This window comes from Pelodiscus sinensis, chromosome 6, assembly GCF_052426305.1.
Source record: "Pelodiscus sinensis isolate ZL-2025 chromosome 6, ASM5242630v1, whole genome shotgun sequence".
Lineage (NCBI taxonomy): Eukaryota > Metazoa > Chordata > Testudines > Trionychidae > Pelodiscus > Pelodiscus sinensis.
In genome coordinates, this window is record NC_143057.1 from 128,768,577 (window position 1) to 128,792,930 (window position 24,354).

Consider the following 24,354-nt stretch of genomic DNA (forward strand, 5'->3'; position numbering starts at 1 on the left):
GGGCAGGGGCTGTGCGTGTCGTGCAGGGCGCCGGACACACGGCAGTCAAGGAGGAACCCTGTCAGGCCGGCTCTGCAGAGATCAAGGCTCCTTTCCCGGAGGAGAAGCAAGAAACAACAGGGCACCCCCGGGGATGGCGACAGATGCATTTGCAGGGGGGGTTAAAGCATCGTAGAGGTCTAGAAAACGTGACCTGTGAGGGACGACTGAAGGAATTGGGCTTGTTTAGTTTGGAAAGGAGAAGACGGAGAGGGGACTTGAGAGCCGTTTTCAAGTATTTAAAAGGGTGTCACAGGGAGGAGGGAGAAAAATTGTTCTCGTTGGCCTCTGAGGACAGGACAAGGAGCAATGGGCTTAAACTGCAGCAAGGGAGGTTGAGGTTGGACATTAGGAAAAACTTCCTACCTGTCAGGGTGGTCAAACACTGGAATCAATTGCCTGGGGAGGTTGTAGAATCTCCCTCACTGGAGATATTTAAGAGCAGGTTGGACAGACACTTGTCGGGGATGGTCTAGATCAGTGTTTCCCAATTTTATGTGGCCACGGAACCCCTAGGGTTGCCTTAAAAATAAAAAAGGCCTCACTGCTTTTTGATGAGAAAAAAAAAAAAAAAAAAGAGTCCCAATGCAAAAAAGCTCTGTCTCTTTAAGAGGGGGCGGGGCGTGCCAGCTCCTCACGGAACCCTTACTTTTGCTTCCAATTGGGAAACACTGATCTAGACGGAGCTTGGTCCTGCCGTGAGGGCAGGGGACGGGACTCGATGACTCTCGAGGTCCCTGCGAGTTCTAGGGCTCTAGGATTGTAGGGTTCAGTGCCGAGCGGCCGTGCACGGAGCAAGGGTCTGTCCCTCGCTTTGCTGAGCGTTTATCTGCAGGCAGGCGCGGAGAGAGACGGGCAGTTCCCACCCAGACACCCACCGGCCCGGACCTACAGGGTGTCCCCAGCTCTCAGACGAAGGCCTACTATCCGCGGGGAGCGTAGGTCGAACTTAGCCGCCTTTGCTCGAGTTTCTAAACAACGAGCCCGCACCACCAAGCCCGTTGCACCGACTCTCAGGTCGATTTCGGAACTGCTGCCTTCACGAGGCGTAACGGCCACGTTCGACCTTGCACGGCCGACCTGCCGGTAGTGCAGACGCAGCGCTGTGGAAGCCGCCCTCTTGGCCAGCAGGTGTCCCGCCACCCCCACGGTGACCCGTCTGGCCACGACGATCAACGCTCAACCTCAGAAGGGGCGTAGCTGTGTCATGCATGCCCCCCCAACACACACACACGTGTCATGGAGAACAGGTTCACGCACAGCCTGGAGGAAGGACAGTGAAGTCCGAAGAGGCCTCCTACCCTTCACTTCCTGACCCACTATCAGCCGCCCCCCGCCAGACACGCAGGGCCAGACACGAGAAACCCCCGACAGCCACGCAGCCTGAGCCAGGCCCAGGGAGATGGGCTCCCGGTGACGTCATGAGTCTCTTCCCTCGCTCCGCTCCCATGACTCAGGCTCGTGCTGATCCCTACGAGGCCGTTGGCCCGTGACAGCAGCTGTCTCCCGGATGATTTCACACAGGGCACCTGCCCCGGACTCAGCCAGCACGGGGTGACTCCGGCAGGGTCCGGGCACAAGCCCAGACCTGGGGCCGGGCCGAGGAGGTAGAAGACGGAGCCATGGGCGTGGGAGGTGTCTCCAGGGACTAGGCCAATGCGGGGACCCACTGGCTTCCAAGTGGCTGCAGGAGTCGCCTCGGGGACCCCCAAGTCCCCAGAAACAGGACGGGGAGCTGCCCGTGTCCCAGCCACGGAGCAGGGGGTCCAGCCGGGGAGAGGAAGTGGAGACGCCTTGATCCGCCACCCCGTACGTGAACCCGGTCAGCCCCCAGACGACCCCTCCACCGCGCTGCCTCGGATCTCGGGGCCGCTTCTCCTGCCAGCTGGTGTCTGGACCCCTGCCCAGCCGGGGCCACGCCGGGCCTGACCTCTGGGATTGCTGTCGGCAGCGGGGGTGCCGACGACTCTACCCTGGCCCAAGCAGCACCTCCGTGAGGAGAGACCAGGGCTGGCTCCCTCCATGCTGGGTGGTGGACTTGCCAGGTTTGGCGGCTCAAGACACCCAAGCGTGGGATTCCTGTCTGGTCACGGTGCAAGCCCGGGCCGACTGTCACTGCAGCCCCATAGGCCCCGCCCCCCGATGCCAGCTCCTGGAGGCTCTCCCGTTGCTCCTGGGCTGCAGTAGAAAGGCAGGGTGGCCTAGTGGTTAGAGTGCTTATCCAGCACCTGGAACTCCCACATGAACTACAGGGGAAGGTCAAAACTCGGGCAGCTCGAGTTTGTGAATGCCTGAAAGCTAGATGGAGGCATTTAGGCATCTCAGGCTCTTTGTGACTCTAGCCCGACGTCTCTGTGCCTCAGGTCCCCGTCCGTGCCGTGCCTCATGGGACAAATACGCTAATGACCGGGAGGGGCTCGCAGCAGTGACTGGGGCATGAGCAGTTGCGCCTAGCAGTTAGAGCTGGAGTTCGCCGCCAGCAATATCAAATAGCCAATGAGAGGGAGGGTAAATCAGGGACGCCCACTTACCCACTCATAATCCAAGAACAAGGAGCCACTCCATGACAATGAAAGGTGGCACATTTAAAACTGGTAACGGGAACTATGTTTTTTTTAATTGAACATGTTTAGCCCGAGGAACTCCTTGCCACTAGATATCGATGGTTGGGAGGGTTCATAAAAGGAGTCGGAGTTAATAGGTGTTATAAGTAGGTCTCCAGATCCATCTGCGGATGTACGCACAACGCTCAGTCAAAAAACTTTAAGTTTATTGCCGGAAGTTAAAAAAATGTTTTGTTTTGTATTTGCCTTGAAAACCTACTGGTGTGTCAGAAAAAAAAAACACCCTGAAAAATGTTGAGTTTTCAAAACCAAAAAATATTTGGGTGTTTGTTTGTTTGAAGACCACAAAACAAAACAGATTTCTATCAAAGAGGTTTGATGGGAACATTTTGACTCGCATCGACAAAAGGTATATGCCCTCCTGTGACAGAATATTACTGAGCAAACATTCCCCTACAGATATTTTGATTTCAGGAAGGCATTTGACACTGTCCCAAAAGGCATCCTCATAAGAAAATTAGGGAAAGGTGGTTGGACGATCGTACTCAAAAGGGTAGTTATCAATGGTTCCCTGTCAAACGGGAAGGCATATCTAGTAGGAACCCACAGAGGTCAGCCCTGAATCCAGCACCATTCAATATTTGCCCGGATGGCTCGGACAATGGAGTGAAGAGTGTGCTTCTAACATCTCTGGGTGACACTAAGCTGGAAGGGGTTGCAAACACTTTGCAGACCAGGATGAGAAATCAAAACAACCCTGACACATTGGAGAGTCGGTTTGAAATCAAGGTGCAAATAAAAACAAGTGCAAAGTACAAGTTGAACATCTCTGGTCCGGCAACATCCATGGTCCGGCATGATTTGAGTTAGGCGGATGTCCACTTTTCATGGGTGTGGCCAAGTGTCCTGCGATCCCATAAGAACCAGTCCTGGCTCTCAGTGTTCGGTGCTGTTCATTAGTTCTGATTTACCCCTCAATGTCCTCTAACAGCAGTGGACATTTTGGTAATGCTGCTGGACAACATTGACCTCGCGGGGTCCAGAAATATCTCTGGTTCGGCACTGATCAGGTCCCGAGGGTTCTGGACTAGAGGGCTATGTCTAGACTGGCAGGATTTTCCGGAAATGCTTTTAACGGAAAAGTTTTCCGTTAAAAGCATTTTTGGAAAAGAGCGTCTAGATGGGCACGGACACTTTTCCACAAAAGCACTTTTTGCGGAAAAGCGTCCGTGGCCAATCTAGACGCGCTTTTCCGCAAAAAAGCCCCGATCGCCATTTTCGTGATCAGGGCTTTTTTGCGGAAAACAAATCTCAGCTGTGTACACTGGCCCTTTTGCGGAAAAGGACTTTTGCCCGAACGGGAGCAGCAAAGTATTTCCACAAGAAGCACTGATTTCAGACAGTAGGAAGTCAGTGCTTTTGCGGAAATTCAAGCGGCCAGTGTAGACAGCTGGCAAGTTTTTCCAGAAAAGCAGCTGATTTTCCAGAAAAAATGGCCAGTCTAGACACAGCCAAGAGGTTCAGCCAGGATAACCCTTAGGAAGGAAAAACCAAATGCCCAGCTACAGAACTGGGACTCGCTGGCTGGGTGGAGGTACTGCTCCAAAAGATCTGGGGGTTGGTGTGGGTCATAAATTGAAAAGGAATCAACCAAGTGATGGAGTTATGAAAAAAGCGAACATGCTGGGGAGTATCCCCAGGCGCGGCCGACACGGGAGGAATCGTCTGTGTCTACTTCACGCTGGAATGCGGCGGCCAAGTCTAGGTCAGCAGCGGTAGAGAAATTGGAGCGAGTCCAGAGCGCTAAATAGAAAACCTGACCCATGAGGGAAGGTACAAATAACCCAGGGCCTGTTTAGTCTTGGGGAAAGCCAACCGAGGGAGGGCCAGAGAACGGTCTTCCAATCTGCTCTGAGGACAATGATCAATTGCTCTCCACCCCCGCTGAAGGAGGACAAGGCGGAACGGGTTTCCTCTGCTGCCGGGGAGATGTCAGTCAGAGATTAGGACAACCTGCCTACCGCAAAGGGGAGCGACGCTCTGGAACGGGCTTCCGAGGGAGGCTGTGGACTCTGCAGCGTGAGAAGCTTTTAGGACCAGACTGGACAAATAGCTCGGTGTTCCCTGTAAGCTGAGCACATGGGCAGCCACCCAGGAGAGAATCAGGTGCCGCTCCGCTGATTAACAGAGCAGCATGTGTGTATATTGGTGGTGCACATCTGCACTTAGAATCATAGAATAATAGGACTGGAAGGGACCTCAAGAGGTCATCGAGTCCAGCCCCCCAACCTCAAGGCAGGACCAAGCTCAGTCTACACCATCCCTGACAGATGTCTATCTAACCTGTTCTTAAATATCTCCAGAGAGGGAGATTCCACCACCTCCCTTGGCAATTTAGTCCAATATTTGACCACCCTGACAGTTAGGAATTTTTTCCTAATGTCCAATCTAAACCTCCCCTGCTGCACTTTAAGCCCATTACTCCTTGTCCTGTCCTCAGAAACCAAGAGGAACAAATTTTCTCCTTCCTCCTTGTGACACCCTTTTAGATATTTGAAAACCGCTATCATGTCCCCCCTTAATCTTCTTTTTTCCAAACTAAACAAGCCCAGTTCATGAAGCCTGGCTTCATAGGTCATGTTCTCTAGACCTTTAATCATTCTTGTCGCTCTTCTCTGCACCCTTTCCAATTTCTCCACATCTTTCTTGAAATGTGGCGCCCAGAACTGGACACAGTACTCCAGCTGAGGCCTAACTAGTGCAGAGTAGAGCGGCAGAATGACTTCACGAGTTTTGCTTACAACACACCTGTTGATACAACCTAGAATCATATTTGCTTTTTTTGCAACAGCATCACACTGTTGACTCATAGTCAACTTGTGGTCCACTATGACCCCTAGATCCCTTTCCGCCATGCTCCTTCCTAGACAGTCGCTTCCCATCTTGTATGCATGGAACTGATTGGTCCTTCCTAAGTGGAGCACTTTGCATTTCTCTTTATTAAACCTCATCCTGTTTACCTCTGACCATTTCTCTAACTTGCTAAGGTCATTTTGAATTATGTCCCTATCCTCCAAAGAAGTTGCAACCCCACCCAGTTTGGTATCATCTGCAAACTTAATAAGCGTACTCTCTATCCCAATATCTACATCATTGATGAAGATATTGAACAGTACGGGTCCCAAAACAGACCCTTGAGGAACTCCACTTGTTATCCCTTTCCAGCAGGATTTAGAACCGTTAACAACAACTCTCTGACTACGGTTATCCAGCCAATTATGCACCCACCTTATCGGGGCCCTATCTAAGTTATATTTGCCTAGTTTATCAATAAGAATATCATGCGAATAACTTGCCTTGGTGCACAGAACAAAATTTATTCTGCACATGGATGGAAAAATTAGAGGGAACATTGCTCTCAGGGCTGGTGTAGGTTTACTTGGGTCTGCCTTGGCACGGGGGGCTGGACTAGATGACCTCTCCAGGCACCGTCCAGACCTGTTCTTCCATGGTCATTAATTATGCACTAAAGCAATGGTTCCCAAACTTTTCGGCATCATGCCCCCTTTTTGATTTTTGAGAAACCCTCATGCCCACCCACCTCCCGAATAGCAGCAGAACTTAAGCAAAAAAAAAAAAAGAACTGACCGGGGCAGAAAAACAAAACAAAAATAGCAGTAAAACATGGGGAGGAGGGGGAATTTACCGGGGCAGGGGGGAGATGGAGGGGGGCGGGAAGAGACTGGGTCACCTCATCCCCCCCTGGGACCCATGTACTACAGGGTCACGCATCCTCCTGAAGAAACTAGTACAAGCTACTAATGGAGACACAATCCTGGTCTACTTGGCTTGATCTGGTCTGGCAGGTCCGAGGTCTCCCTGTCGGAGCGTGACCAGAAATCCCTCCTGGCAATCTGCTCAGCTTTGTACCGATCCTTTGCCCCCGACGCTGGCGTGCCAAAGTCACCGGACGCCTCCCACCCAGGAATGAGGGCGGCAAAAGACGACTACGTCACCTCCTCCTGTCGGCAGGTTCCACGTGGGCACAAAAGCTGAGGACAGTGGAACCTTGCCCACAGCACCAGCTAAACGAGAAGGCGGTTGAATCCGGGGAGCGGGGAGGACAGAGGCCAGGGGAGGGGAGCAGCAGCTACATTGATCCTTCTCCTCTCCAGTTACCATCTGTATCTGATAATGGTATTGATCGGGAAGTTCTGGACGCTTCATTTCCTGGGCCACCCGCTGGTGTCTCTTTCTCGCGGCCTGTCAGCTGTTACCCAAGTAGGATCCTTTGGCGACGGCTGTTGCAGGGACCCAGCACAGCCGCCGGGAAAAGCAAAACCCAGTTTTTAAACCCTTCTATCCTACTGCGGCCCGTTAGCTGCTTATTTGCTGGGATTTACTCTGGGTGCCCCAGTGTTTAGTTAGTGAGCCGGCTAATCTGTGTGAAGGGAATTCTCTAGTGGCCCAAGGCCTGGGCAATCTACCTCATTCATCATTTACATTAGCTATTGTCTTAATCCTCTTAAAACTACTGTATAATAGATAAGGGCGGGGGATGTTCGGCAAGGGCTGGAACTCACAGGCCGAAGCTAATCGGCTTGAGCGCGCGCTAGCCAGGCGGATATGACAATGTCACGGAAAAGAAGAGAACGCATCAAACCTGCCGGAAATCACTGGGCACCCTTTTTCCTCTAGGACATTTGGAAACCACCGGCTACCCAGGTATGAAGCTTAAGGGTTTACCTACACACCAACCATGAGGGGTAGCTCCCGGCTCGGGAAAACACCTGCCCCAGTGTTCCCTGTAAGCTGGGGGCTTGTACAGCCGCTCAGGAGAAACTCCACTGCCGCCTAGCTGATTAGCAGCATGCTCGCCGCTAGATTTGTGTTTTTCCCTTGGTGGTGCACATTCACACATGCCTTGGTGCATGTCATAAAATGTATTCTGCACACGGATGGGAGTGATAGCGGGGACATGGATCCATGCACCAGCTCTGCTAAACAGTCGCACTGTGTGATGGCGCGTTGGGGGTTCCCCGTCTCCTGCACCCCGAAATGGCACAAACAGACTGCACCAGCCAGTGGAATTGAGGGTGGTTTATTGCTCCTCCAGCACAGCGCAGCACAGATGTAGTCTGGTCACAGGAACTGGGCTAGGATGCCTCAGGCCCCCTTGAGATGGGGGAGACTGGGCCCCTAAACTCCAGCCCCTTCCCCTAGGCTCTCCTCCATGCCCTCCGACAGCCAGCAACCAACTCACTAACTTCCAGCCCTGCCCCCCAGCCAAGGCAGCATTCCACCTTCCTTTGTTCCTCTCCATGGGGGGTGTCTGGCCACTGGTTTGCATAGTGACTCATCCTGTTTTGCTGGGTCGTGGTACCCACGGCAGCCAGTGGGGGTTCCCCCAGAGCCAGCAGCATAGAAACCAGCCAGGTACCCCCACTACGTCACACACTGCTAGGGGGCGCTCTGGCCACGCACATAGCTAGGACCCTGGAGGGGATTGTACGTGGATGGCTAGTCCGAACTGTCACGACCATCCTCCTGTTTTCAGCAGGCTAGCTCAGGTTCTGGGAAATGCGCCCCTCCCTCCACCAGCTGCTGAGCAGACCATCCTGAGGTCCCTCGATGGAAACACATCCCCACCAAACAAATTCCGTTAGCGCTCCGCTGGTTCAAATCTCTCCGGGGACTACTTCAGTGCACGTAAACCGGCCCAAGCAACTGCCAAATCATGAATCTCTACTCAGTCCAAACTCCCAGAAACCTGAGACCTGGGGGCAGCGTTCCCTCTAATTTTTCCCGTCTGTGTGTGGAATAAATTTTATTATGTGCACCAAGTGCAGATGTGCACCACCAATAGAAACACATGCTGCCAGCTTTGGGCAGCTGTGGGTGCTCTGCTAATTAGCTAGTAGCACCTGATTCTCTCCTGATTGGCCATCCAAGAGCTCAGCTTACAGGGAACACTGGCAGGGCCTTCTTTTCCTCGAGGGTGCGGAAACCACCTTGTTCTACGAATGCGAAGGAGCTCACGAGGCCGGCAGAGCGCAGACAGCTGGCATCTCTGCCCAGGCCCAGGCGAAGCGCTGACCGGCAGCACAGAGGTCAATGTTTGCTAGGGAGCACCTGGCGATGCGACCGTGTCTGGGGAAGACAGAAACCGGGCGCCTCGATGGACACACAAGTTTGAAAGTTTGCGCACGGCAGGGGGCAGGAGGAGGCAACGAGGAAGTAGCAAATGAGACTTTGGTTCCCTGCCTGCTGGCGCGGAGGGAGCTAATAAACGGAGGAGAGCTAAATTGCCTTTCGAAGCGCTGCATCAGGGTTCGCATTACCGAGGCTCCTTCCAGCAATTTCAGCTTATCAATAATGAATGTGCCATAATTACAGCAGACTCGCTGCTGTCCGCTTCCTGGTTTCTGTCAACGTCTGCTTAACTCCAGGCGGCCTGCAGCCAGCCAGCCCGCCCTCTCTGCCTTCCCCGGCAGGGCACTCCTGGTCGGGCTCCCAAGGCACAGGAAAAGTCACAGCTGGTGCGACTTCTTCTGGGCAGAGCCGCAGCCTTCTTGTGTGTGCAGACGTACCCCGCCCGGCAGGGCTCCGCTGCACAGGGGCCTGAGCATGCTAGAGTAACACACCCGAAGTGAAAGTGCCCATGCACGCCCATATGCATATGCCCCGCCTCCCTGCACTAAGCTCCGCCCTTATCCCTGGGCACACACCCCAGGTGGAGGACCCTGGATGAGAAGTTGGATGAGAGCCAACAGGGCATCGTTGTAGGCAAGCAGGCTAATGACATTTTGGGCTGCCTTAGGAGGAGCATTGCCAGCAGACCTAGAGAAGTGATTACAGGCAGTCCCCGACTTATGTCGGATTCGCAGTTACGAACGCGACTTTTCTCGCCCCGGAGGACACGGACTGCGGGACCTCGCAGTCCCGCCGCCCGTGTACTCCGGGGCGAGAAAAGCTGCTCCGCGTCTCCCTGGTCTGCAGACCAGGAAGATGCGGAGCAAAGCCGCGAAGGGGCTCCGGCTGCCCGAGCCCCTCCGTGGCTTTGCAGACCAGGGAGACGGGGAGCAAAGCCGCGGAGCATGCCCGCAGGGGGACAGCTCAAGCGCACCCGGGCTGTCCCGCTGCGGGCGTGCTCCAAGGCTTTGCTCCCTGTCTCCCTGGTCTGACCAGCAGACCAGGGAGATGGGGAGCAAAGCCTCGGAGCATGCCAGCAGTAGGACAGCCGCGGCGCGCCTGGACTCTCCCGCTGCCCGCGTGCTCTGCGGCTTTGCTCCGTGTCTCCCAGGTCAGCAGACCAGGGAGACGGAGCAAAGCCGTGGAGGACTTGGGCATCCCCACCCCCGTCTCCCTGGTCTGCCTGGGGGGGGGGGGGGTGCAGCTAGTGCCCCCCCCCAGAAGACCAGGCTTTTCTTGTCTACCCCTGGGGTAGAGCAGCTGTGGGCTGCCAGGTTGCTCCAGTAGCGCCGAGGAGCCGCACTACTGGAGCAACCCAGCAGCACCCCAGCTGCTCTGCCCCAGGCGTCCCCAAGTCAGCCGCTGCTGAAACTGACCAGAGCTGACTACAGGAAGCCCCAGGCAGAGTTGCTCAGGGTGCAGTCCCAGGGTGGCTGACTTGGGGACGCCTGGGGTTCTTAAGTTGAATCTGTATGTAAGTCAGAACTGGCGTCCAAATTCAGCCGCGGTTGAAACTGATCAGTTTCAGCAGGGGCTGAATCTGGACGCCAGTTCCGACTTACATACAGATTCAACTTAAGAACAAACCTACAGTCCCTATCTTGTACGTAACCCGGGGACTGCCTGTATTCCCCTTTATTTGGCACAGGGGAGACCACATCTGGAGTGCTATGGCCAGTTCTGGGCCCCCCACTACAGAAAGGATGTGGGCGCATTGGGGAGGATCCAGTGTTCAGTCTGCAGAAGCAAAGAGTGAGGGGGGATTTGAGAGCAGCCTTTAGCTCCCTGAAGGGGGTTCCAAAGAGGATGGAGAGAGGCTGTTCTCAGTGGGGGCAGGTGGCAGAACAAGGAGCAATGGGCTCAAGTTACAGTGGGGGAGCGGGGAAGCTTGAGGTTGGAGATTAGGAAAATCTATTTCCCTAGGCGGGGGGGAAGCGCTGAGATGGGTTCCCTAGGGGCTGCACAAGGGGGCTCAGACACAGCTGGTGAGGTTTGGCTGTCCCGACACACACCCATTAACCCGACCCTCCCTGAAGGCATTTTATGGGCCTAACTACCTCCTGCATGGAATTCGTCTCCTCCACCTGCTGTTTGCTGGGCGTACCTGGAGGCCTCTCCTGCTGCTGCTGTGGGGAACTTTCTCTCCCTCCCCCCCCCCCAAAATGTGCCCCATCCCCAGTCCTCAAACCTCAAGGGAGGATCCTAGAATCACGGGAGGGCAGAGATCTCAGGAGTCATCGAGTCCAACCTGTTGCCCAAAGCAGGACCAACCCAACTCAATCAGCCCAGCCAGCGCTTGGTCAAGCTGGGACTTAAACACCTCTAGGGATGGAGATTCCACCCCCTCCCTAGGGAACCCAGCCCAGCACTTCCCCACCCGCCTAGGGAAGTAACTAGCGCGTACTGGTCCATGTCATTATCCATATGCCATAACCCCCCCTCACCATGGCTCTGCACGTGCCGGCTGCACTCCCCCCCCCCCTGAACTCCTCCCTAGGGTATGTCTACATGGCTGAGTTTCTTTGGAAAAATACATTTTTTCAGACTAAAATGTCTCAGTTACGTCCACACTGCAATCGAGTTCTTCCGAAAGTAAATCGAAAGAACCGAGGGATTTCCCGGTCCTGGCAATCCTCTTTCTACAAGGAAGAAACCTTTTCCCGAAAGAGCTTTTTTGGAAAAAGGCGTGTGTGGCCGAGGAAGGGGAAGTTCTTTCAATAGAGGAGGAAAGAGGAAAAAGCACAGGTGCCCTGGTAGCCATTCCGCCCATAGCAATCACAGCTTCCATGCGAGAGCGCGTCCATTCAGTGTGGACGCTGTTTTGGAAAAGCAGATGGCTTTTTCAATGTGCTTTGGTAGCTTGGATGCTCTCTTTCGGAAGAAGTTTTTTCAGAAGATCTCTTCCGGAAAAGCTTCTTCCGAAAGAAGACTGCAGTGTCGACACAGCCTAAGTCTTCAGCCTGTTTCCTATACCGCCTTGCTCAACAGCCCTCTTTTCACCAGCTCCCAGTCCTGCTTTTCCACAGCATCCTCCTTCCGGGTGGCAGAGCCAGGGGGTCTCTGCACTCAATCTCCCAGCTCAGACTCAAGTTTATCCTTAGTCTTGGCCTGTATGGACGCCCGACAGCAGAGGTCCTTGGGTAGGACAGCTGTCCTACAGAAACACGTCCCTTCAGATCGCAGCTGGCGGCTGCACAGATGAGGCTGTAGGACCCTCTGGCACTTTGTGGAAAGAGAAAGGAACGGTTTGCGAGCATCTGGCTGCATACTGAAATTCTGAGCCGACACAGCTAGTAACGTAATGGAAGCATTAGTCTACATCAGAGCAAAGGTCTCCTCCACCCCTGTAAGACTGGCTCTGTCTTTTGCTGGCTTTTCAAGGGCAGCATATGCCCCACTGCATGGCTTTGCTAACAATGGGATTTTGCAAGAGTCCCCAATACCATACACTCAGTGCTCCTGGCTCCCTGGGCAAACTAACTTGACTCACGCCCCTTGTTATGGACATTATAGACAAGACCACTGGAGAGTGAAAAAAACCCCAAGAGATTCAGATACAAACACAAAACTGCGTTAAAGCTGGTCAGCTGAGTGGTGGGGAATCAAGAAACAAACAAAAGCTAAGGCTGCATAAATCACCTTAACTCTGCCCATTAGCCATAGTTTTAGGCACATCAGCACAGGCTTCTCAAATATTGCAATTCCAAGTGCATTTTTTCAACACGCTTTAATGCAGAACATGCTGTAATGCCCGCATTTCTGTGTGTGTCTCATTGATACTGACCCCGTTCTGCATTTATTGACTGGGAACGTTCTACATCCGGATTTCTCTTCTCTCAGGTTCAGTATCTCAGGATATCCCACCCCCTGCGCCCGTGACAATACACCAAGGTTATACCCGATTTCCCTCATCGCTACTGATTTGAAAGGGAAATGGGAAGCCGACTGTTTGCCGTGAGAAATACGGACTTTTAATTCCAAGGAATCGAGCCGTTACTCCTCGGCATGCTAAGAGAAAAGCCGGCAGCAGGGGGAGGGTGGAAGGTGGTTGGCTGAGTTGGAAAAGGTTGGGAGGGGAAGCCAAGGGAGAGGTGTCGCTCTCTCACATGCCGCCTGCATAGGAGGCCTCTGAGAACAGTGGATAGGAGGGAGAAGAACCACAAGAGAGAGAGACCCCGACCCTCTGCGCTCTCCGTTCTATAGCACGGGTGTGATTTACTAAGCAGGGCACGCTCTTAGAGAAGCAGCACGGTCCGTGGCCTGCTGGACCCAGGACACCTGGGTCCTATGCTGGCTCTTCCTGACTGGCTGAGCGACTCTCGGCAGGTCACAGCTCCGTGCCTCAGTTTCCCCTGCTCAATCTTGTCTATTTAGACAGCAGCTCTTTCGCGCAGGGACTCTCTCCTTCTCTGCCTGTGCAGCGCCTGGCACAATGGGTCTCTGGCGACTCGGCATGTGAACATGTAGCCGAGTACATGGTTACCCAATGAGCCTGGGCTCTCAGTTAACCCTCTCAGTTACATGTAGACCCCCCCCCCCCACCCCCTACTGCTGCCTCTGTATCAGGGGCAACAGGGGGAAGGAGGCGGGAGCCGTTGGGCATGGAGAGCCAGCTTTTAAGTGCATAACAGCTCCCATGGAGTTGCCTCCTGCCATGCTGCTGCCTCTGTATCAGAGGCAGCAGTGCAGAGGAGGGGGGCAGGCAGGAGCGGGTACATGCAGGGAGCTGGCTTCCCATGAGCACCAGCTTCCGCCTCCCCCCCCCGCCATGTAAATGTGTATCCACTGAAAATGTCAGCGGTTACATGTTTACACGAATCAACGTATTTTCACCTGCCGGGGTCGGACCGAACCAGGGGTAGGCAGAGGGTCAGGGAGGAGAGAAGTCAAGGGAAAGGTGAGTTGGTCTGCAGGAAGGGAGCTGGATATTCCAGGGGGCATAATAGCAGCGATCCCTCCTCCCCAGTGCGTGGGGAGAGGTATTCTGCAGCACCCCAGGAGCGGTTACATTTTTGCACGGCTTTTTTACATCCTGTCTGCATGTGGATTTGCACGTGTGCGTGCGTGCGTGCGTGCATGTGCGCACAAGAGGCTGAGGAAGAAAACTGTCAGGATTTTGATTTCATCCCTAGGGCAGAAATTGCCTCTACATCTCCACCAGTTTGAGAGGTTTTTCACTGGCCCCGTCTTGGTCTGTTAAGGAATCTGCTGCAGTTAGTTTCGAGGACCAAACCGATTCCCCTCTCTACAATGATGCCAGCGCGGCGCGGCGCTCTCCCCCCGAGTTTCCCACGGAGTCGCTGATTCCCGCGAAGTTAATGGGGCAGAGAGGGTACCAGCCGGCTGGGGGCTGACGTCAAAGCCTGGGATGTTGTTGGGCAATGAGACAGAAAGCGAGGATGCAAATGAAGGACGGCACCTCCTCCCTGCCCCAGGAAAGGAGCAGCTGACTTTGAGCGCGTCGGCATAAATTAATCTGACAGGACGGAGAAACGCAAAGATAACAGGAAAACCGCGGCCATCAGTGCATCGTGTACCATGCGCTGGGTTATAAGGGAGGGTTCTGTGCTTCTGACCTCCTTCCTACAGCGCTGGGAGAGCTACATGGCACCTGATGAAAGTGGGTCTCCCCAGTGTGGTTGGAAAGATCCCTGGAGGTTTCATCACCTGGAAAGATTCACCTTTAATTCCTGGAGGGTGGCTGGGACGAGTACTGTGGCAGCGCTAGCGATGACAATGTCATTGTTCAAATTAAGCTGGCTCTGTACAGAGGGGCCAGCTGCATCTAACATTCCAGCCACGTGCACCCAGACGGACTTCCTGGCCTCTCCTGCAAGCCCCTCCCTCTTTCATCCTTGGCTCCATCCTCCGAGTGCCATGCCCCCACGACGCAGAGCGCGGCGTGAGGAGTGGAGCAGCGGGCAAGCAGATGCTCGGGGGGGGGGGCAGAGCTGTGCGGGTGCGAACAGGGCGCTAGCGTGTCCATGGCCAGGCCGGCGAGGTAGCGCGTGCAGCGGGATCCCTGATGTGGCTGCTGTGAGTGTAACCGTGGTGCAGCGGCGGGGCAGCGCGCACCCCTTTCCTGGCCACGTGCGCCTCACGCCCCTGCTCACGAGCTTTGGCCAGTTTGTCCCGGGCCCACACTTCAGCAGCCCCGCCTCTCCCGGGCCCACATGTTCAGCTCTGCCGGTGCCCCTCAGTCCTACCTCTCGGCGTGCTGGTTTGCCGGCCACATCTGGAAGCTCTATGGAGATCCAGCAGTTCTCCCCCACTGCTGCGCCAGGCCTGGTCCCTTGCCCATGCCCCTTTGCCCTGTCCCCCCACTCCTCCGCTATTCCAAACCCGGCCACCCCGCTCCCACCTCAGCGATGGCCTGTCCCCCCTTGCCTGCGGTAGCACTGCCCAGAGCCCTTCCCTCCGGCCCCACCCTGGCCAGAGATGAGCCCTTCTGGTGCCTGAAGTGAATCTAAGCGACTTGGCTAAAAACTGGCTCTGGTTATTCGCATTCTTTTCAGGTACCTAAAAGGGTGTCATAAGGAGGAGGGAGAAAACGTATTAATCTTGGCCTCTGAGGATAGAGCAAGAAGCAATGGGCTTAAACTGCAGCAAGGGAGGTTTAGGTTGGACATTAGGAAAAACTTCCCACCTGTCAGGATGGTTAAACACTGGAATAAATTGCCCAGGGCGGTTGTGGAATCCCCATCTCTGGAGATATTTAAGAGCAGGTTAGATAAATGTCTATCAGGGATGGTCTAGACAGTACTGGGTCCTGCCATGGGGACAGGGGAATGGACTCGATGACCCCTCGAGGTCCCTTCCAGTCCTAGTATTCTGTGATTCTTGCTTCAGCCTGCTCCTCTGCCCTTCAGCGGTGAGCCTGGGGAGCAGACACCCTCCCTGGTCGGCGCTTGGAAACCGCCCAGCACGAAGCAGCAATAAACCACCCACCTCAGCACCCCGGTGAGGAGAGACGGCGGGGAGCTGGTTGCGCCAGCAGGGACAGGAACAGCCCGTGGTTAACGGACAGCGCCCGCGCCCCTCCAGGCGGCCACCCAGCCTGCGTGGCAGCCGTCAGGCAAAGTCTCTCCTCTGCCCACGGGGGCAGTGCCACCAGCCTGGGGACAGCTCCCACGTGGCTGCGGCAGCCGCAGCACCCGGGCCGCTGACAGCACCGTTCCAAATGCCAAGCCTCTCCCTGAGCCCCGGCCCGCCGCTTGGAAATGTCAGCCATAAAACGAGCGGCACACGAGGCAGGATGAAATGGAGGCGGCAGAAAAGCTGGGGGGTGAGAGGAGAGACGAGGGGGGGGGGAGGAGAAGAGACAGCGCCGCTAATAGCGAGTCAGTCAAAAGTCTCCGAATCCATTTAGAGCACATAGGGCTTAATTTAACTTAATGGTTTTGTCAAACGTTGGCACTCTGTTAAAAGCACCGGGGAGCTGGCGAGTCGCATGCGAGCGGCTCTGCCTTGCCCGGCGGCGAGGGGGCCACTCTGGAAGTGCCCGCAGAAGCTGCCCAGAGAGCGCGGGCCCCTGCCAGGAGGGACCCCGACTGCCGCCCGCCATGGCGCGCTGCAGAGTTCGCTTAGCGCCGCTCCAGGGCGGTGCCGGACCCAAAGGGCATGCGGACACGGGCGCCGAGGGGGGATTTCCAATGGGGGGCTGAGAGAACCAGGGTCCCCAAAACAACGCGGGCAGACGGAGATCCTAGCTGCCCTCCAAGCCAGAATCTATGGTCCTGGGGGGTTCAACTCCGCCAGGGCAGCCAGAGCAGACTCTGGCTTCCTGGATACTTGGGGCTGGTGACCCGGCAGTCCCTGCCCCGACGGCCGTCCCAACGGAGAGGAGAAAAGGGGACCCCTTGCCTCCTCCTCCCTTTTCATTCCCTGCTGATGCCACCTACCTGTTGAGTCACATCTTTAAGGGGGAGCTCTTCGGGGGAATGGTAGTACAGCCCCCCTTCCCTCCCCCCCATGCACTGGGGCCTCCATCCTTTTTTTGACAGCTGACCACTAGGCGGCGCTACAGTGCAAGTCAGCGGAGGCAGCATGGATGGGGGGGGGGAGGAAGGCGGCAGGAGCAGAGGTCACCCTTCTCTGCTCCAGGGTGAGGGAGCGCTCCCCTGTCCCAGCCTCTGGGGGTGCAGCTGCCCCCAGAGCACCCCAGCCATACCCGCCCCCGTGCTACTGGTAACACCGGCCAGACACGGCATCTGGCCTAGGGCGCCTGAGGCTGAAGCAGAAGCGAAACGTACATCTCACGCGCTGCCATCTCGCGTGGCGTCCACCAGGCGAAGCGGCTCGTCCCCTTCCTCCCCAGCACCCGGGTTCCCTCTAAGCTGAGCGCTAGGGCGGCCGCCCAGCTGATTGGCACAGGGCACGCAGCCGGCAGCATGTTTCTACAGGGGGTGCACATCCGCACATGCCTTGGTGCATGGAACAACATTTATTCCACACGTGGATGGGAAAAAACCCTAGAGGCCCAGCACCTGCAGGACTCCCATTTCCCAAGGGTTGTACATCCATCCCCGCCACTTATCCTCCGTCCGGACTCTCAGGGGAGATCCTAGCTCCACATCTTGAGATCCAGCCAGGCAGGATGACCAGAACCTCCCCCCGCCAGGACAGCCGGTCTGTCCTGGCCGTAGTAGAAGGGCAGGAGGAAAGCCAGGGACATGGGGACGGGGACAGTGACCTCTGCATGTCGCCCGCCTTCTCCCCCAACACCCCTTTGGAATGAGAACTAGGAGCTTCAGCGTTCCGGGGTTTCCTCGCCACCACGTGAACCTTGCCCCCACACTCTCCCGTCCCCCTGCCGGTGCCCGGGGAAGAGTCTGTGGCACCCCACAGGAGGGGAGAAAGGGTCGCCAGGGTGTGGGGGGGGCCCCTAAGCCCTGACGAATGTAACAGGGGGAGGGGTAGCAGAACAGCATCCTACATCGAGCTGATTAATAACTGAGCTCCCGGGAAACCAAGCTGAAACTTTGTGCGGGGGGGGGGGGGCTAGGAGGCAGGCTAGGTCCCCGGGACAGCCCCCCTCCCCCCGCCACGGCACCAGGGCCCCCCTTTGATTTAAGACACAAATGGAAGTGGGTTTAAAGGTCCCCGCCTGGCCCTTGACTCCTCGGTGGGAGTTTTTCCACATCACAAAACCCCCCCAACAATTCAGTCTGATTGACACGCTTTCAGCCGGAGAGGCCCAGGGCTGGGGCGGGAGGGGGCGCGGGTCAGGCCCGCGGCAGAGGCGGGTGCGGGGCCGGACTAGCAGGCGGAGCCCTGGTCTGGTCAACTACACGACACTGGAACCAGTGAAATAAGGGGGCGCTGCAGGGGCGACTTACCTGGTTTGCAGCCCCAGCCCAGGATAAGGGCAGGGGTGAGATGGGGCGGGGGGACTGTGGGTTGAGATCAAGGTATATGGGCACATCTGGCCCTGAGCAACACCTGGACTGGAAAACCAGGGCTGGGGGCTACCGCTGAGCCGGCGAGGGATGGTGGCGTTGGGACACAGGTGTGCGGGGCGAACCGGGCACTCACCCTTCCGGGTAGCCTGTTCTGCAGCGGCGGTGAAATTCACCGCCTTGGCAGAAAACCGACGCCGCCTCCTTGCAGGGAAGAGCGTCCCCTCGACTCTGGATCGCTTCTCGAACGTCAACGATTCCGCCCCGCTGCTTCGGGGGAACATGAAAAGGGACAACTGCCCCCCACGCCGCGCGGCGCCGTGCCATCCGCACCGGCTCTGCCAAAGCCGCAGGGAAACGGACGAGCCCAGACGCGATTCGCTGACAGCGCCGACCGCTCCAAACGAAGGGTAACGTATCGCCCCCCCAAACCACACAAGTCAGAGTAATCAACCCCCCCAAAAACACACATGCTCCGCCCGCCTGGCCTTCTGCATGAGACTTGTGGAAAACTTGGTTCTGCCAGCAGGGAAGGGCGCTGGACGACCTGTCCAGGTCCCTTCCCGTCCGATGGGTTTAGGGTTCGCGCCTTCACCCCACTGTGGTCTCGTGAGAATGAGAAAGGGGGAAAAGGGACATGAAGCCCCAACCCCCTCCCCGGGTGTTTTCCAGACTTTCAACCAGATTGTCCTTTTTTATTCCTCTCCTCAGCCAAAAAATAAATACCCCCCATCCACCCACCCACACAGCACTTTAAAAAAAGTGCTCTGTCTATGTGGGTGTTTCTTTTTTTTTTTTTAAACACACACACACACACACACACACACACTTTTTTCTTAAAAAAAAAAAAAATTTCCAGCTAGTGCTTTAATGTGCAGCGGCTGCTGGCAACTCCTTTTCCCCGACTTGCCAAAGAGCAATTCATCCTCCGCCTCTATTCTGTGCTAGGCAGAGCAGCCCCCTCCTCCCCCCCCCCCCCGCTTTTGTTCAGCTCCCCACGTTCCTTTGTCCGGCCCTGAAAGCGCCCAGCGCTCCTGCATGAGGAATGTGAAACTGATGTGATGTGATGGGAACAATGCTCCGGCCCCGGCTCCTTCAGAAGGCAGATCAAAGCCCCTCTTTGCATGGCTTTCCAGCGCCCGCCTGCTCGCTTCTCCCCCGCCGGAGACACACGGGGGCTGCTCCAGGGTTTTCACTGCCGTCGGGGCCTGAGAGAGATTTGCCGTGCGCCCCTAGACATGGCCTTTGCACCTGGCCCGGCCTGGCCCCCCGGGAGCAGCCCCTGCCAAAGCAGCCCCTGGGGGGAGACATCCTTTTCGAGGGGGGACATGGGGGAAGGTGTAGCTGCGGCCGTCACCGCAAGGAAGCGGAGAAACATTTAGCGCTGCTAAGAAGATGCCTCAGTCGACCCAGTTTCTCTATGGCTCCCCGGCCGCCTGTTGTCAGCCGAGCCTCTCCGAAGAGGAGCTGATCGCAGCAAAAGGGGGCGCCAGGCGGACGAACGGCAGCCCGCCACGGCAAGCGGCGGCAGAGCCGATAAATCACGGGCCGGGGGCAGAGCGGGGCTCGCACGTGGAGTGCATTAGCACCGAACGCGGGAGGTTCCTTTGGCAACGGCAGGGCATGAGCGGACGGAGGCAGCCCCACGGCCGGTCTCTGCCGGCCCCAAGCCAGGCCCGACGATTCCCTTCCTTCGGCGCCAGCTCACGCCGGGCGACAGATCTCGGCTCCCAAGGGACGCCGGGCAGCTTGGCGCTGGGGCCCCAGGCAAAGTTCCAGGCTGGGCCGGCCCCGGAGCACCTCACCGGAGAGGAAAAAGCTACCTGAGGCCGATGGGCCCCACCAGTACAATCCGGCCGGCGTGCCCCTGCGGCTACCTGAGGCCGATGGGCCCCACCAGTACAATCCGGCCGGCGTGCCCCTGCGGCTACCTGAGGCCGATGGGCCCCACCAGTACAATCCGGCCGGCGTGCCCCTGCGATCTCCCCTCCTCCACAGCGCTTTACTAAGCGACCGTACCAAGGGACGGGTCCGAGCCTGACGTTAGTCCAGCAAAAAGCCCCTAGGAACGAGCTTGACGTGGGCCCCCTACGGAAATAGTTTCCCCCGCCAAGCCCCTCCCCTTCGTCTGCAATGCCGCCATCTTTGGGGGGTACGCAGGCACCCCGTCGCTGCGCACCGGGTGCCGAAGGCCCAGCAAGTGACTCCCGGGGCGGAGGGGGCGATCCAACTCCAGCGCCGACGCTCCAGGCCAGACCCTCCGGGGTAAACCTGGCGTCACTCCCGTGACTTCACAGTCGAGTTGCCCCCGCTGAGGGTCTGGCCCCGGCGTGCCGCTAAGACCTTGGCTTCATGCCTTTCCCAAAAGGGCTCTCTGGGCGGTGCCCCCACTGGGCATGGCGAGGGTGCAGCTGGAACCAGAAGGAAGCCGGACATCTCCCACCCTCAGCTGCCAATCGGGATGTCAGCGCGCCATCGTTTAAACGATTAACCGGCAAGCCTGGGCTTAACGCCTACAGGCATTGCCCCCGCCGCCCTTGCTGCATGCGATCTTCGGGGAGAGCTGGGGGTCACAGAACCGCTGCCCTCTGTCCCCATGCCAGGCTCCTGCTGCCTCTGTATCCGAGGCAGCAGCGCGGGGGGAGGGGGGGGGAGAAAGCAGGCTGGGTCCTGGAACAGCCTCTGTCCATGTGGAGCTTGGCCCCCAGCGCACAGAAGCCGCTGCCGACCCTGCATCTGAGAAGCAGTGCAGGGCAGCAGGCGGTCTGTGTCAGGGGCAGATTTTCAAACCAGCTGCCTTGGGGTCTGGCTCTGTCTGCCCCCCCGTTTACGGCTAGCAGCTCCCGGCGTCCTGTGTGTCTTACCCCCCTTTAATCCAGTCTGCAGGCACAGAGTGGGAGACGGCCCAAGAGGTCCCTTCCAGTCCTAGTCACTGCCCAGCCAGCGCCAGACGCGCCACGCAACAGCGCCCCGAACAGCCCTGCTGTGCCGCAGGTGCTCTCTCACCCTTCATGCCCCTGGGGCCAGCCTGCTAACGGGCTTGATTAGATCACCTGCGTTTCTTTAGCGGTTTGATGGATCGGAGCACGCGGCTTTGCACTGAGTCACTCCAGTCGCCGCGACGCCCCTGCACGCGGCTGTCACGCAAGGAACCTGCAAGCTGTACCCTGCCAGCCTAACTTGCAGTAGCTAGTCAAACTGCTTGTAACTTACAGCCAGGCAGCGGAAGCAGCGGGGTGTTAGGCTTTAAGGCGCTGCAAGACTGGGTGGTGGTGTTCATGCTTAACACAAGAACGGACAGAGCAAAGCTCCATCTGGCCCAGTGTCCTGTCTGCCAGGTGCCCCAGAGGGAGTGACCCGAACAGGGAATCCTCACGCGATCCCGCCCGTCGCCCATTCCCAGACAAAGAGAGGCCTGGGACACCGTTCCAGATGGGTTGGAATGTGCCACCCGCTCATCCTCCCCTTTAACTGGTTAACAATAGGTTTAGACAGTGAGCCAATTAAATGGGGTTTTACATCTCTAGGCCGTGTCTACACTGCAGGGTTTTTGCGGAGGAAGCTTTCTGCGACAGAGGTCTTCTGCAAAAGCACATCCGCACCTGAAACGCGCCTGACAAAAGCCACGTGCGTTTGTGCAAGAGAGCGTCCACACGGCACGGACACGCGTGCGCAAGAAGGTTCTGTTGGTCATTCCATCAGAGCACCTGGGCTTTTCCGGATAGGCTCTTTCTGCGCAAGAAACCCCTGTGGAGCGTCCACACACACCGTTGTGCTCAAGACCTCTTGTGCCAAAAGGAGGGATGCCTCGTAGAGGGCGGTATACCTACTCCGCAAAAAGCCCTCCGTTCTGCCGATCGACTGCACATTTCCTTGCGCAAAAACGCGCTTGGTGTGGGCGCGCCGCAGGTTTTTGCACAAAACCTCGGTCGTGTAGACACAGCCCTAGTTTCCAAGAGCTGATTTAAAGCCACAGCCTCCTCCCCCCCACCCCGGGGACATGCAACAGGAGTTCCTAACCTCAGGGGAAATCTAGCCAAGTCAGTTTCTATGTGGGGCCCACAGACATCATACATGGGAGAGCAGTGCCTCTCCCTGCAACGGGGGGCAGAAAGGGCTCCTCTCCACCCCGGCTGTCTTAGCTGGGGCAGCGCTAGAGGGAACAGAGCCCATGAAGAAAGCGGCTGCCCCAATACAGAATCCAGCAGCATCACCCAGGCAAACACGGACCCAACAGCCATCTCCCCAACACACCCGTCGGGAGAGGAAGGGGCAGCAAGACAGAAGGGAAGGGGCCAGAGCAGCAGCGGGGGGGGGGGGGGGGGGGGGGAGGGGGGGACGTGGCCCACGGCAGAACCTCGATGGCTGGAGAGGCTCTTTCACTAACCCGCTGCCCTTAATTCATGCCCGAGTCCGTTCTTGGCCGCCCCACGTCCGTGCTGCTTTGCTTTCAATTCGGCCAGCGAAACCCATTTACCGTGCCTGTCTCATTCGGTTTCCATCAAACCCGCTGGACTCTCCGCTGGTGAAATAAGCATATTGACTCGACTGCCTTCCTTTGTCGGCGAAATGACAGTCTTTTCGGTGCCTATTTCCCTCTCCGGCAGGAGCTAAACGCGGCTTGTTTTGGATTGAGAACCGCTCCGACTTGTTGAAATGCATGAAAGGACCAACGCGGGGGAGCGAGGGGGGAGCAGAGCCGGGATCTATTTATCTGGGAAAGATGTTTCTAAGGAGACTATTTATTTACCGTGCAGTTAGTAATTTACTAGGAAACGGCGCTTTGGGTGAATGTTACCATGAGAACCTAACCCGCTTCTTGTCCTGACTTTGGCACTCTTGTCAGCCCCCCCAGTGTCAAATCTCCGAGGCTTTGGATCCCCCTGTTGCGTGTGAATCATCTGCTTTTTGCCTCACAAGCCGGCTCCCGGCTTCCCATTCCAGCCTTGTACAAGCCCTGCCACAGGGATGGCTCCATCACCACGGAGGGAGACCTCTACCCCTGCTCATGCTGGCAGGTAGAATGCCTCAGCGCCACTAACGGCTTAGCTGGCACATAGATCGTGTGTTGGACCCTGCCTGTGGTACAGGGAGGGACCTGCACCCACCCCAAACATGGACAGCTAAGCAGCCTCACAGGCAGCTGCCCTGAAAGGACTGATGTTCCTCATGTTTTGTATTTTGAAAACAGTGTTCCCGCTGGTGTTTTCCATCCAGGTGTGGAATACATTTTGCTCTGCGCACTGAGGCATGTGTGGATGTGCACCACCCAGAGAAACACATGCTGCGGACGCTCTGCTAATTAGTGGACAGCACTTGAATCTTTCGCGGATAGCGGCCCAAGCACTCAGCTCACAGGGTTTGAGCTTCTCAAAGACCTTGCTTCTTGCTTGGCCATTCGTGCCCATTGTGTGCTGGCATTTTGACCAGGTGTAAATGACTGGGCCGTGGGGAAATTGGATCCACTGATTCCACACATGCTTGAACACAAGCACACGTGCTGGTTTCTAGTAGCCCAGACCTTCACGTTACCACCGGTCTTTATCCGTTCTGCAGTAGGAGCCAGTTGTGGGCCAGAGCCCCACTGCGGTTGGTAGAGTGCAAGGAACCTGCCCCGACTGTAGAGGCACAGGGTCAGATTTCAGAGGGCTCACCCCCAACTTTGAACTCAGATTTCTCCAGAGGTGCGTGCCCTCTCCGCCCCCTTTGCCAACCCGTACGCAAAGTGAGGCCTTAAGTTTACATGCTAGGAAACACACATTGACATAGGTGTGTGGGGAAAGGGGGATATTTAAAGGCCACGAACTCACCGATGGTTATAACTTCTAGAAATCCCTTTCATTCCTTTCCCCTCACCACCTTGTGCACTGTCTCCCCATTTAGCATCTTTGGTGAATGTCATTAGCTTGATCTTCAGGAAGACTGCCCACTCCTTCTAGACCCATCAGGAAGAGAGTAAATAAAAGCCAATCTAATGCAATTCCTTGCAGTGTCTTGCTAGACCTTGCAGAGCCGGGATCTGACCTAGCCCACAGCTGGGCAGAAATTACAGTATTAGTGGAAGCAAAAAAAAAACCTGCAGACAAAGCTATTTATTTGAAAGAAAGAATTAAAGCCCGGCCACGAAAGGGGATACAATGCTACTTTTCAATCAGCTTTCA

At 56.5% G+C, this 24,354-nt stretch overlaps 1 protein-coding gene across 2 annotated transcripts in view; it reads right to left on the bottom strand.

The window, feature by feature from the left end:
• The window catches only part of CNTFR (ciliary neurotrophic factor receptor), a 400,203-nt gene that overhangs the window by 331,600 nt on the left and 44,249 nt on the right, over positions 1-24,354 (bottom strand). The window lies entirely within an intron of this gene.